Source organism: Leptidea sinapis, chromosome 45 (genome assembly GCF_905404315.1).
Source record: "Leptidea sinapis chromosome 45, ilLepSina1.1, whole genome shotgun sequence".
NCBI lineage: Eukaryota > Metazoa > Arthropoda > Insecta > Lepidoptera > Pieridae > Leptidea > Leptidea sinapis.
Window position 1 is genome coordinate 2193049 of NC_066309.1, and position 16213 is coordinate 2209261.

Below are 16213 nucleotides of genomic sequence, written 5' to 3' on the forward strand. Positions count from 1 at the left end.
GAAATAAAAATAAGTATGGGTCCCAAATCAAAATAAAAAGTTGCCTGTCTCTCAAGTTAAGACTAAACTGCACTCCATGAACTAATCCCCATTATAATCCATTCATTAGTTTAGGAGTCCATCGCGGACAAACAACGTGTCACGTAATTTATATATATTAAGATTGAATTTGAATTACAGCCATGTATTGATGCCCTGATTCTTAGTTGCCTAGTAATATAATATTTCAGCCACATTATTTGATATCTCATACATATTCTTGTTACAAATAGAAATGAATTTTTAATGAGGTAATTTAATCTTAATAAAACTTATAATTTTGTCTTATCTCTTGTCTCCAAGTTTAAAATGTCTTTTCCCTGTCATGTAATCCTGTAGAGGCAAAGGTAAGTTAAAGACAGAAACGTTTAAATTTGGAATAACTTCGCGTTTATTAGTACCACAGATGTTGTATTCTCAGCAATAATTACTAAAAATTCAATTTGTAATAACTACCTTCTGCTAAAATGCAGGCCTTTAATCTCTTTAACAACGAATCTATGCTATATATCTCTATGACCAAGGTGTTACAATATTTATGGCCAGACTACTATTTATCATTAAAACTCGACCATTTAAATAAAACACTTGTAAAAGATATAAACGCGTGTAATTGTAACTGTTTTTATATTAGATTTTTGCGTCAAAGTTACATTTCTATGTTAGTTAACCCGTAAAACGTATCAACACCCTTCTAGATGTCGTTTTCAGGGGGACTGCAGATGAAATGAGTCAAAGATGATGCAAAAGTCGGTTGGTTAACAAAAGTAAAAATGTAACTTTTGTTACAACACGCGTTTTAATAATTTAAAAGTGTTTTATTTAAATGTGTAACACTCGCATTAATCAAAGAATATACTAAAATTCCACCATTCAATAAAAACAGTTTTACTATGTACTGAGAGAGTAATTAAATGAGAACACATTCTAATTTCATTTCTCACCGTAAATGAGTTCTCCATTCGTACTTACATTTCGGAATGCGGCCTAGTGACATTTTAAACGCATATTCAATCAATTAAAATCGATTTAGAAGAGCACAATATAATAATCGCGACGAAATTACACGAATAATAATAGTCGAACAAGAAAACTATGAACCCGTCAGTCCGCTAATAAAAATTTACAAGAACAATAAAATCAATCACGTGTGCTTCCCAAGGGCTTGGGCGGGCATTAAGGTCATCGGTCCTGATACAATCTCTGGCAACTTTCGCTCGCACCAACCTTTTCAAACCCTACGAGCTCTCTTTATTTAAGATACTCTTAACTACGCCCCTTTTCGGTACCTACCCTATCTGATTCTAGTTATCTGCACATAGATTGGTATTATCCTAAATTTACATCACCATTCATCCAAATATGTTAAGTGAATCTATGTTGAATCAACCTTTCTACGTAATAAAAACATCTCCGCATTCTCGATAATTGTCACTACATCTTAAGGCTCGTTAAAACATAAACATAACTTACAGCTTAATGTTAGAAAGATATTAAAAACAGAATGAAACGTCATGGGCGTGGCTTAACCACGGTCTTTATGACATTAAGGGACGAGACGAGCAGGACGTTCAGCTGATGGAAATTGATACGCCCTCCGAATGACAATGAAGTGCCTGAAAAATTCTGTGCGGCACTACAATTGCGCTCTTCACCTTGTCTATGTCTAACATCTTATGTCTCAAGATGACGAGCGCAATTGTAGTGCTGCTCAAAATTTTTGGGTTTTTCAAGAATCCTAAGCGGCACTGCATTGTAATGGGCAGGGCGTATCAATTATCATCAGCTGAGCGTCCTGCTCGTCTCGTCTTTTATATTCATTAAAACGTTATCATTTATAAATTATAAGCTTGCACATGTGTTATTTGGCGAAATAGAGGTAGGGCCCGGTTCAGGACGGTAAAAACTATAAAACCAGTCCAGATTATCGTGTTCTTTTAGTCACTCGATCTTTCGATGCCGATTTTATAACTAAATCATACGGTAGAGAATCGAAGAGATTCAAAGCATTGATAGCCATAAACACATCTGTAGGTCCGGCGTCCGGAGCACAACGGGACTTTGGGCTGCTTTAAAGAGATCACGCTAACACGTTCCACCTTTAGTGATACTTCACTTGAACTGCTTTAACGGCCGTTCCCAATATTCAGTCTATCCCTAACTTAAGATAAAAATTTTAACTATCGTTGACTTTTCTGTCCCAATAAACTTATCGACGGTAACTCAACGCTGTCTGTCAATGGGACGACATATAGCTTACCAGTGATAGAAGTTTGTATGGAAATTGCAATTCACGCGTCCCAAAATAAGGCGATAAGAATGACTTATCGAGTATATTGGGACAGTCAAAATGATTTGAGTTTTCTTTAGCGTAAATTCCGCCAATATTTGTCTTTAAACAATTCGACACGTGTTTCGCCTCTACACGCGGCATCCTCAAGACGTGTTGACTCGCCAAAATCTGGCTTTTGACAAATTGACAGCTAATTACTGACAGTAGAAGGTAGTAATTTATCTCTATCTGTAGATAGTATATTGGGAACAGCCGTAAGTAAATATCATATCAATGACGTGTGAGCAGAGTGGCCGTCACTAAACGAACGTACGAATAAGTATCGCAAGGTTTACGACTTTCAGACACATTTACTTGTAGTTGTTTCATTGTCACTACATAAACTTATATTTAATCATAAACTTTTATTATTTATATTATAAGGGGCCGCCAGCAATGTTTCGTTTACGTCGAAATCTTTTTATAGAATCAGAGTTCCAATTGCAGAAATAAACGTTATTCAGTTAGTGAAAAGCAGTTGACAATGACATTACACACAGCTAGTTTATTTTATCTATAATTGCATGTAATTAAGCAGAAAGGACTCAAACCAAACCAAGACACTTTTGACTTATAGGCATTCGAAGCTTCAGCTCTAAATAATCTTCCATAATAATCTATATATATATAAAACAAAGTCGTGTTAGTTACACCGTTTATACCTCAAGAACGGCTAGACCAATTTTTCTGTTGTTAGATTTTTTGGATTTCTCTTAGTCTGGAATAGGATAATAAGTAATAAAATATCAAAAGTCACGAAAAAATATTATTATAAAAAGAAATATTTTCTGATACATTTTGTATGGATTGACATTTTATGACATCTCGAGAATAGAAAGAATTCAATGAAGTTTTTTGTTAGTTTCACGCTACATGAGTAATAAAATACAAGTGACAGTGCACGTCATGTTATTCAAGTTGACTGGTTGGTGTGTTTGTTTCGAGTTTGTATTAGCTTATTGTGCCGATATTATCATTAACAATGTCACGACCAAGACGATCAAATTACGGACTTTGCTTTTTATATTGTAGATATAAGGACAGATTCACCATCCGATTGGATCATTGCAACCTATCGAAGATGTACAGCATAATTTTTTATAATTATACTCCATGGGCAACATGAGGGATTAAATTGATCGATGTCAAGAGATCAATGCAGCAATGATAATAGCAATTCTTCAAGATCTGCAGCAACTACTTCATGAACATTTTGCATGTCGAGTTAGCCCGCAAATCTTTCCTTTCCGATTCGTCTCGCATTCGCCCTGACCATTCAAATCTTAAGCCCAATCCTTGAAAGTTTGAGGTCTGAATCAACAATCCATTTTCCATGTTCAATTAATTATAAGTGGCATGTTCACGGGATGTTAGACCATCTGCGTTATTTGCTTTTGCGCATGATAATAAAAACGTAAATGTGGTCTATCACATGGTGCTTCACTGAAGAGTGCAACCCAAACACCAAAAGACACAGCCAATAAAGAATAATTAAGGAACTTAATTTTTTTTATTTCCATATATTTATTAAAATAAATATTGAAATTAATTAAATCCAAAATCTGCTCATTTATTGCCTCTGAGGCGGAACAATGTTCGCCGGGTCAGCTAGTATCCTATATAAATATCAAAAACTTAAAAATTGTTTTTTCACTACATGACAGATTCGACCTTCAGGAGTACAATGGCATACCTAACTCTATTTTGACCAAAGTGTGGTTTGAGTCCTTTCTGCTTAACTACGTCCAATTAAAATAGACATTTTTAACAATATTTAAGAAATGAACTTCTACAGAAGTTTTCTGCAACTAACTTAAAGCTCTTGCAAATTACTAACACATGAATTTCGTAACACATTTTGTTTTGTAAATTTTCTGGGATCAGTTTGTATAAGCATATATAAATTGCCCAACAAATATCTAGGTTATGTTTTTTTCTACTTTCTGGTGTTAGCATTTTGATTATATCAGCAACAGTTAAAATATTTATTTATTCAAATTTTTCTCTCACTTACAGACTCTTTAAGTGTTATTAATTACATATAATGAACAAATGATTCATATTAATACACTTCTCATAGGACCGGACTCATTGATCTCTATAAAAAACAGCAACGATCGCGTCCTACTAGTAACTTGCAAAACTGATTATATTATATAACATAATAAGTTATATCAAAAGATCACTTCCTACTTCAAGTTGCACGATGGACCGAATCTTATTAAACAAACTTCGATTAAACATATCCATTAGGACTTACACATAGACTTATATAAAGTAACATTATGCCATTTGTGCATACACTTACGTCTTACAATACACTAGAGTACTGACGACCTGAAAGCCCGATAATAATAATAATATTGACACACTTTTACACAAATTATCTTGCCCCAAACTAGGCATAGCCTGTCTGTACTATGGGTACAAGACAACGATATATTTAGTACAATATACTTACTTAAAACCCTGACTACTGAGCTAGAGGTCCCGGGTTCGAATCCCGGTAGGTGCAATCATTTATATGATGAATATGAATGGAGTTTGTTTCCGAGTCATGGATGTTTAAGTATGTATATTGTATTAAATATATCGTTGTCTTGTACCGTACATACAGGCTATGCCTAGTTTGATTCCAATTGTTTGATTTCCAAGATAATTTGTGTAAAAGTGTGTCAATATTATTATTTATTTATTTCTACTTATTTCAATAAGAGTAATAATCAAATGACTTTTGGATACTGTTATAATTTAGTACGTTCTATAAAAAAAATTGTTTAATAATAATCGACAATGTACTATGTAAATAAAACTGTCTAATGACTATAAAATCAAAGATATACTAAATAAAGACGCTAAGCTTACAATCAGCTAAGTTTTAAGTAAGTAACACACCTATAGCCCAGTGGTTTGTGACCCTGCTCACTGAGCTAAAAGTCCCGGTTTCGAACCCCGGTAGGTGCAATCATTTATATATATGAATGTTTGTTTCCGAGTCATGAATGTTTATATGTATTTATGTATGTTTAAGTATATTGTATTAAATATATCGTTGTCTTGTTCCCATAGTACATACAGGCTATGCCTAGTTTGGGGCAAGATAATTTGTGTAAAAGTGTGTCAATATTATTACTATTATAGATTACATCAGCCTGAGTTGGAATTGCTAACCAGTAAACGTGCGACAAGAAACAATTGCCTTCACAAAGGTTGCTTTGTGTTCTTGTGTATTATTCGTTACAAGGAAATGAAGAATTGATAACCATTTTTTTTTTTCAATGACGGCCAAACAGGTTAATGACACTGATAAGACACAGCATTGTGAAATTCTAACACTATGTAGCGGTAAATTCAGGTAGTATTTCACAAGAACTTTAAAATAATCACATTTTTACTCTGAATGGCTATCTATTCTGTCAGAATATGCTGAGTTTTAAGCACTCCGTAAAAATTATCAACTTGTAATTTATGAATTAAGTGTCAAACACTTGGTAAAACAACTACTGAATTCCATAATTATCCAAACATTGTCACTTTTATTGAGTGTGAATTCCGTTAAGGTTTGCCTTTAACCAATTCGACACGTGTTTCGCCACTACACGAGACATCCTCAGCAGATGTTGACTCGCTAAATTCTGGCACTCTTTTTTTTTATGGAATAGGAGGACAAACGAGCGTACGGGTCAGCTGTTGTTAAGTGATCACCGCCGCCCACAATCTCTTGCAACACCAGAGGAATCACAGGAGCGTTGCCGGCCTTTAAGGAAGGTGTACGCGCTTTTTTGAAGGTGGGACCCATGTCGTATCGTCCCGAAAACACCGCACAAGGAAGTTCATTCCACAGCTTTGTAGTACGTGGAAGAAAGCTCCTTGAAAACCGCACTGTGGAGGACCGCCACACATCCAGATGTTGGGGATGATATCCTAACTTGTGGCGTGTCGTGCGAAGGTGGAATTCGGCGGGAGGAATCAGGTGAAACAGCTCTTCGGAACACTCCCCGTGGTAAATGCGATAGAAGACACACACACACACTCTGAGTCTCGTGCCCACATTAACACTTAGTAGTCGTATTTAGAATACAAAACATATCATCAACTTAAACGTATTACTATCTAGATTTGCGATATTGTCAATTTGAATATAGATGGGTAATCTACACGCTTAATTAGACTAATAAAAAGGACAAGACGTAACATGACCAGCAGTTGTCAGACAATCGGATTGAGGCAAAAGAAAAACCCGATACGAGCAGTACGTTCAGCTGATGGTGTTTGATACGCCTTGCCCATTATAATGTAGTGCCGCTCAGGATTCTTGAGAAACCGAAAAATTCTTTACGCCACTACAATTGCGCTCGTCACCTTGAGACGAAGTTGTTAAGTCTCATTAGCCCAGTAATTTCACTAGCTTTTGCGCCCTTCAGACCGAAACACAGTAATGCTTACACATTACTGCTTCACGGCAGAAATAGGCGCCGTTTTAGTACCCATAATCTAACCGGCGTACTGTGCAAAGGATCCTCCCACTGGTGTAATTGTTTAGTCGAGTTGAATATATTACATCTTTTATTAAAATGTAATAATAACTATTATATATATAAATTTTAAACATAATATTACACAACATTTCTGACGTATTCCTTTGCCTTTTCTTTCAACTACTCGCTTCACCTTATTGAGTTAAGTGTACGTCCTGTTTTGTTAGTCTATGGTGTCTATGCCCTGTGGTGTGTTTACCGGAACAATTCGATGACCATTAAAAATATTACGGTACGATAAAGAATAAATATTATGTGAAGTTAACAATATGACAGGACCCATAACAGGAACGTCATGCCTATCTCGTTTCTTTACTTATAAAATAATCCAATCATCGAATTGGGGATGTTAATCTAATTCCCCTCTAGGAGACAGGCGTTATTTTATGAGTATTTTTGTTGCATCACTTTATGTATATATTTTAATTGAAATGATTTGTAATTTTAATTGAAAATAAGAACATGAAATACCATTCTGTTTTGAAAAGAGCAACCTTATAGTTTCTTGCTCGTTCTTCACTAAGGAAAATGAGCTGAATGAAAAAATGACACATTTCAAGTGTAATGCAATTGGACGAAATACAAGAAAAACGTTCCAAACCACTAACTCTCGAAATTGAGTTAAGAACACAAAACTGTTAACGGGATTCATATTAACGGACTGACAAAAAATAGAAATGACATCATGACTTAGTAACCGAACCCACATGTATGGAATACACTAATATTAATTAAACTTTAAACATGAATTCCTTCAAATGTGATGTTTGTGGCTTGGAACGTTTTCAGGAGCTACGTCCAACTTACCTACGAAATAAAATATTTTTGATATGATAAAACTCCTCCACAATCGCACCACAACTAATCAAGTAGAACCATACGCACTAATCGAAGTCCAATAAAATTCCACTGCCAAGACTACAAGCACATAATATGGTCTAATGACGTCCTCGGGAGGTCGTTAGAGGCTACGTTTTCCGCGCTGATAAACCCGCAATCCAACACATCACTAGTTAAACTATCGATATTGTATTACGTTAGTTCAATCGCGACAGAGGTCAGCGATAAAGCTCGCAGACGATCTAGTTTTAGCGCAGGCCATAATTTGATCTCATGTTCAATAGCCTGACAGATGATACACACATAAACATAATATAATCTTTTGACCGCAAATACTACGCTTCCGCCTAGTGATATTAAAAATATATATAAAAATGAATTGCTGTTCGTAAGTCTCGCTAAGACTCGAGAACGGCTGGAGCGATTTGGCTAATTTTGGTCTTGAATTATTTGTGGAAGCCCAGGGAAGGTTTAAAAGGTGAATAAATATGAAAGTGTTCGGAATTAAATAAAATCAACAATTTTGTTTTTCCTTTGATGTGTCCCCCGTCGTCCGATATTTGTTTTGTATGGACATATTTTCTATGAGAGAATTTATTGACGCACGGTTTGACAGTTCTGCTGTAAAACAATTTCATTACAACAACAGGGAGCATATTTTTCGAAATAATTCTTGATGTTATGAAATATTATTGACAAATTCATAAAAAAACAGTATTTCATTTATTATATACAGAACAACGTCTGTCGGGTCAACTAGTTAAAAATACAATTTTACAGAACTTATTGCAATAATAACATGTGTTCTAAGCTGTATACTTTGCAATTAACATTCTACGATTATCTCGAAATGTTTAATTAATAAGTTAATTAACATTCTAATAACATATTACAAGTGATGAAGGTAACCTTACAACTATGAGTAGTTTTACTTTTATTTTATTTAATTGTAAATTAAATACGATGTTACGAAAAAATTTAATACGAAAAAGGCGCGTACACCTTCCTTAAAGGCCGGCAACGCTCTTGTGATACCTCTGGTGTTGCAAGAGAATGTGGGCGGCGGTGATCACTTAACACCAGGTGACCCGTACGCCCGTTTGTCCTGCTATTCCATAACAAAAAAAAAATACGATGTTAAATTCACAAATGGGACAGAGTTAAGTGCGTATACTAGTTTCACGACAACAACTGAACCCACTAATATTGTAACTATGTTAAAAGAAAACCATTTCAAAAACGCTATGTTTTGATTTTGTGCGTTATAAGTATAGGCAATAGATTGAAATTACCTCAGCTAGCACGTCACAGGAATCCACACATAGTTTCCATAGTCGAGGGGACACATATCGAGCACAAGACATCAATAGGTGAGCACTTGGAGAGTAACACGTGAACGCAGCGACGCACCGCAACGAACTGGGGCAAGCCGCGAGCGATCTATGAGAGCGGTGCGCGCGCGCAGCCGCCGACTGCGCTGCGCCCGGGCCGACAGTTCCCCCACACGGCGCTTGATCCGTTATAATAATGTCACACTTACTTACTTTTTCTACTAATTACTAACCAGTAACCACTTACTAAAAGCAGTGGCCTAGCGGTCGTAACTCAAATTCATACATATTCAAATCAAAATCAGTTTATTCACGTAGGTGACGGAAATGACACTTATGAATGCCAAAAAAAAAAATCATATTGAATCTACCGCTACTCCGTAAAGGGTTGAGCTAATGAGAAGAAGTAGCAAGAAACTCATTGCCACTCTTTTATATCAAGATTGACATTTAAGTACACCGACTTACAAATCATTTCAAATTACAATATAATATGTAAAATGATGCAACTCAAACGTCAAATAGTCAATGTCTTACGCGAGTTCGTCAAAAAAGTAAAATTTACTTTTTGGAGAGAATAGAATATAATGTCATACGTGAATCTGCAAAATATCGAGTCTTAACATCTTCTTTGACATTGTTAGTAAGAACGTTAACAATGAATGTATTTTTAATTTCATGCATTTTATACACATAATATACCTATTATTTTATTTACAATTCTAGTATTCTTTCCTATTTAAAATTTACCAGTGCCAAATCTCACATCCTTTCCGAGTGCGTGTAATACTATGAGTAAAAATGTAATCACCCCTTTTCCTTTCTTAGCCTATTTATGTACGTACTTCAAAAAGATGCTTTTATATATTTGAATACACCATTCATATATTTAAAATTAAGATATTTTTTAAAGTATAACTAAACATCTTGGATATTCTGCCGGCATTACATAGCATTCATTTACCAGTGGGAGACTCCTTTGCACAGGATGCCGGCTAGATTATGGGTACCACAACGTAGCCTATTTCTGCTGTGAAGCAGTAATGTGTAAGAATTACTGTGTTTCGGCCTAAAGGGCGCCGTAGCTAGTGAAATCACTGGAGACAACATTTTTAACAACTGTCTCAAGATGACGAGCGCAGTTATAGTGCCGCTCAGAATTTTTGGGGTTTTTCAAGAATCCTGAGCGGCACTTATAATGGGCAGGGCATATAAATTACCATCAGCTGAACGTCCTGCTCGACTCGTCCCTTATATTCATTAAAACAAAATTCAATGTTAATAATGTGACGATTTCGTTGTTCTTGTGAAATACTACATGATTTTCCCGCTAAATAGTATTAGAAATTCACAATGCTGTGTCTTATCAGTGTCATTAACCTGTTTGTGCCGTTATAAGAAAAAATTAGGCTATCAGTTCTTCATTTCCTTCCAGCGACAGAAATACACAACAACACAAAGCAAACTTAACACGACACTTGTTTGCAATTAGAAAATCCATTTGGAGACTTACCGTGGATATAAAACTTTTAAAAAGGATTAATGTTTTAAGCGTTACTGAACCATTTACATTAATGGCCGTTCCCAATATAATATCTACAGATAGAGATAAATTACTACCTTCTACTGTCAGTAATTATCTGTCAATAATCTGAACATGTCCCAATATACCCGATAAGTCGTTCTTATCGCCTTATATTGGGACGCGTGAATTGAAATTTCCATACAAACTTCTATCGCTGGTAAGCTATACGTCACTTTGTGGAAATCCATAATTATCCAAATGTTTTGAGTTTTCTTTAGTTTTAATTCCGCAAATATTTGAGAGACTCACTTCCAGTCTCGTGCCAGATTTGGCGAGTCAACATCTCCTGCGGATGTCCCCTCTACACGAGTAGAGGGGATACACCTGTCGAATTGTTTAAAGACAAATATTGGCCGAATTAATACTAAAGAAAACTCAAAACATTTGGATAAATTTATTATATAAATTCGTGCATATGAAGAGTATCAATTATAGAAAGCAAAGTTTAACTATTATGGCAATGGTTATTCATTTATTTTAAAGGCAAAATTCTTACTCCAAAAAAACTAAGAATAATGACTAAGAATGATGACCAAATATTTGCTACTGTCCTAATAAACGCTCTAATACCCACTTGTACTCGCACCAATCCTTTCATGCAAGCTGTTTTCGTCTCGGTACTCAATGTATCCTCGAATAGATAGCAGAAATCAATTTACCTATTCTAAAACACTTCAATTTCCACCACTTCTCGCTACATTACCAAACCCTACTTTCAAAACCTACATCTTTTCTAACTGACATCGCTCTCTGTGACAAAAACTGCCACAAACCAATTACGCAAGGCTTATTAAAACAATTTAGAATCCCCAATATTTTTTTTAATATTAAGGCGAAGGGTAAGCAGAAAACACGCAAAAAGGGTTTTTATACAAGTTATGTGGTGAAAATATAGCACTTGGAGCTATGAACACTACTTCATAATGTTACACATACCCTTAAGTCTTACTTGTAGGTTGCTAATGTTTGCTGTTGGTAATAGTTAACACTCCAGAGCTATTTTACTCTACCACTTTTCTTTGCAGTTAAACAAGTTTTTTCTCGGCATGACGCATTTGTTTAGTACGACTCTCCAGAAAAGTTATTCTTATAGCTTGTACTTTTTTGTGTAGGTATATTTATTTAGATAAGTAATCAAGAGTGAGAATTGTAAGCATATAAACTGTTTGCGCCTGTTAAAATATTACGTTTTCTATGCAAGAATTTCGAAAATATAGGCTTTGATACATAGACGGCGGGCCGACAGGCGTGAGCTCATATCGCTCAAGGTCGCTGGCGTTTAGTGCCGCCTTAATTTTTAAATCGGTCAAAGCCGCGATTGGGCATTAAAATGTGACAAAAATCACACGACAAGTTGACTTCGTATTGCGGACCTGAAGGCCACCGACACCTTCACAAACAAGAAAGTATATATAAATTAAAAAAAAAAAAAATCCGAATTCGGCTCGATACTCACTGTGGCCTTACGACTTTCAAAAGAGTTTTACCTAATGTGCATGAGAACCTTGCGTTCAGCCTCGCTGGTCACCAAACAGAATTTATAATTTTTGGTGATTGCCACACACTTGTTTGTTTAAATATTTAACGTTGATGAGTATTTTACAGTTCACTTTAGTATTTGTATTTTTATGAACAACAGACATGATAGCGGGTTACTTAGTCCCGTGCCAGAATTCGGCGAGTCTATATCTGAGGATGCCTTGGATTGAGGCGAAGCACGTGTCTAATTGGGTAAAGACAAAAATTTGCCGAATTAAAACTCAAGAAAACTCAGTACATTTGGATAGCAGGTAACTCCCCCAGACTACTTATGAGAATCAGAACATTTACAGGAGCATTCCAGATGAATTTTACTTTGTAAACATATTTTTAGATGAAAAAAGAAGTCCGCTGAGCTTGTTGCGCCCATTCTTCTCAGGTCTGGGGTATTCTTTTTGAAATGGGTGGTAGTTTTTGACTTTCAATAAGTGATGTCACATCCTATTTTGAATAAAAATATTTGAATTTGAGTTTGGATGGCCTGGAGACTGAAGGTTAATATCATTCCATAATTTAAATAAAATCTAGCACTGCGAATGAATACCACTCTGGAGATATTTTATGTGGTGTATGGAATATACTGGCAATTATTAAGTCTAACAGTTCTTATGAATACTACCCATTGTAGATGAAGAACGGCTAGAGATCAAACTTTTACTAACTGATATTTTGAAGGGGCTAGGTACCTACTACTTCAAAAGATATGAAGCGCAGTTTGTAAATTACATGTTCAAGATGCATCATTATTAGATATTGTTGGTTGATCCTTACATGTGCCACTGGGACCAGAGAGTGAACTATTGTGGCAGTCTGTAATAAGTGACTTCCCGGGAGTAACGTCTCCCAGGACGTTACATCCTTTTGGCTCTTCTGTATTCTGTCTGCTGGATGTGTGTGTGGTTTGCAGGAGCAAGGAGGGATATACTTCGTTTATCATTCACCATAAAACATATAAAATTGAGGCTAGTGGTGGATATAAAAATCATTTATTTCTATAATATATAAAACATATAAAGTGTATGCAGTTTAAAAATGTTCACCTATTCCTCTTTTAATATCGTTGGATTATAGTTTGTGATTTGATTATAAATGTGAAAGCGAATGAAGTCAAGCAAAATTTAAATTTGAAAACAAAATTTATGAACGATGCTTACTCGAAATCGCGATTCTTTCACTGAGCCAAACGTTCGAGTGACGAAAAGTTCAGAAATTTTGCTTTAAAATTATTAAATTAAATAATTAAAAAATATTTTGTAATTAATCCCAGAAGTGAGGGTTATCACTTTAAAAATAATAACAAATTGTTTAGTTATGCATATTTAATTATTTTGTTTTACTCGAGGTCATAATATATACTTAACTGTACGATTGCCTTGTTACTTTCACACACGACAGTTATTTTTAGGTTTTATTAAATCTCACGTTAAAAATGTTCTAATAATTGTGAGCAATCTGGTTAAAAATTAAAATAATATTTAAGTTGAAGTAATGAGTGTTTTATACTTTCGTGGTCAGCATAATATTTTTAGCCACTGTTTAATGAACGATTAGGATCAATCTCTCCTTCAAACAAGCATCGACTTTTTATCTTACTAATAAAAAAGATACCTCAGTGTCGGTCGTTTCGTTATAAAGATTTAGAGGAGGAGTGAATGAAAATAGGTCAATGAAGATAACAAGAGTTATTTGTATAAACAGAATGAAATAGGGATTCCAGAAAGAAATGACCCAAATCTACAATTCAAATAAGTTTTCGCTCCGATTGTCTAAACTTTAGAACACTGGTTCCTAACCAGTGGTCCAGGGACCACCAGTAGTCCGCAAGAGTCAGAATATGGTCCGCGAACCGATTTCAAAATCCGCGGGCGAAAAAACGACAAACACGATACGTGCCCGCTGAGCGTTTTGAAGAATTACTGAATTCACGAGAACTGGAAGCAACTTCAAAAGGTATGGACTCATGAAAACGATATCGGAATGGCCAGCAATGTTGGGGATCACGCTCCGATCTAGCGACGCTAGTAAAACAGGAGAATCCTTAGGCACTGTATCATACACCGTCAGGCGTTAGCTTCGAAGACTACTCCTGGATGCCTTAAGAATATAATGCAAATGCAATTCAAGTCTAATTTTTGATTAAAGTTTATTTGGGGATTGATTCAGTTTATTTCTCTTATACATCGTGGTCCCTGCTAACCATAAAGAAATAGAAGTGGTCCCTGGCTAAGAAAAGGTTGGGAACCATGACTGGTCTAAAGAAACTGTGTTTATTACCAATGACTCCTTTCGGGAGGTTTCTTCATAGTGCGCCTCTCGTTAGTAATAATTACCTGAAACAAATACAAATATTCAATTGTTTAATGGTTGCTTTACAGTGTTAGATAATCAATAATTTACAATGAAATAGATGTTTAGAATATTTTTTATCTCATTTGTCTATCTACCGCTTTCTATACAGCTATGCGATTTGTAGTTTAAGTGTCAATCATGAATCGAGTCGATCTAAATATCTAAATCCATACAGTAGGTACAGGTATAAATATAAAACTCTTAACTATCAAAATCAAGAAAAAATTAAAAACGCGTGTACACCTTCCTTAAAGGCTGGCAACGCTTCTGTGATTCCTCTGGTGTAGCAAGAAAATGTTGGCGGCGATAAAAAAAGAAAAAAAAAATTAACAAACACCTCTAAAAGCAAAAACATCACATTTCAGAGATGCATTGTACAAATAGATAGAAAATGTTATTGGATCGGCTTCTTATTGACTGTAACTACACCGGCACAGATTCCCATTAAAACTGGAACACAATGGTAGAACGACACTTTGAAATTATGGAAGTAGGTGTGGCGGCAGCTGTATTGCCCGGACTATATTTTTTAATTTGCTCATTTGTAGAGCTAATATTAAAAAATTTTATTCAAAATAGTATATATATATAATCAATTATTGAAAGTCAAAAACTACCACCCATTCCAAAAGGTATGCCTCAAGCCTGAGAAGAACGGGCACAATAAACTCAGCGGGATTCATTTTTTATATAAAAATATGGTTACAATGTAAAATCGTACAGTAATATATTTTTTAATAGCCTGTGGGCGGTCGCTCAGTTCTTAATTAGTGGTATCTCATTTATGTTACAGTAACTTTTACCACACAAACGTTTTTAACAATTCTTTTGAATCGTAATCTAAACTATTAATATAAAAGACTTACTAACTCGACTTAGCAGACTCGCTCAGCTCTACTCGAGACTAGTCATGTTTGTTCCTGGTGTTAACATTATGTTTATGACAGTTTCTAGCAAATTCACTTATGTGCCTCTATATACATAACAAAATAACAATAATATGAATAACATAAATAGCAGATATCTAAAACAGTGCAAGTATTTAATTGTGGCTTTACTGTAAGATGAAATGTGGCGAGACATCTAGAATATTTTCCAACTGTAAATCACAGAGAGAAGCTAGCGATGTGGCAACCCCGTTATGAATAGCGGCAAATACACATATCGCACGGACAATCATGTCTCTGCACAAAAATCCATATTTATGTTATGTTTTTAAAGTGATAACCCTCACTTATAGGATTAATACACAAATAAAATTTGAAAAACAAAATTTTATGAACGATGCGGGATTCGAACCCACGACCTGCGGCGTTGAGAGTTGAACAAAGCAAACAGAATTTTATAACGAGGCGGTACTCGAACGGTTAGCTCAGTTGGTTCGAGCACCGGCACGGAACGCCGGAGGTGGTGGGTTCCAATCCCGCATCGTTCATAAATTTTGTTTTTCAAATTTTATTTGTGTATCCATATATATACTACATACTAATGATGAATATTGCCATATTATTACTAATATTCAAAATAAGAATGTGAGAAACATTGTTTGTATATTAATAACGCTTTCATGACTTTAGCTACTCTATAGATCACTCATGAAATTTTCACTAATATTTTATTTGGAAGGATTATTGTCGTACTTCTATAAAAGACTGTTTAA

The 16213-nt window shown here is 35.1% G+C and overlaps 1 protein-coding gene across 3 annotated transcripts in view; it reads right to left on the bottom strand.

The window, feature by feature from the left end:
* Positions 1–16213, bottom strand: part of LOC126977505 (protein gustavus) — a 142602-nt gene that overhangs the window by 59601 nt on the left and 66788 nt on the right. Inside the window, exon 1 of one of the 3 annotated variants that reach the window (XM_050826357.1) lies at positions 9042–9186. The exons of the other annotated variants lie outside the window; for them this stretch is intronic. The gene's annotated coding sequence lies outside the window, so the exon portion shown is untranslated. Of the gene's footprint in view, positions 1–9041; positions 9187–16213 lie in introns of those variants that run through there. 3 annotated transcript variants of the gene reach the window in all.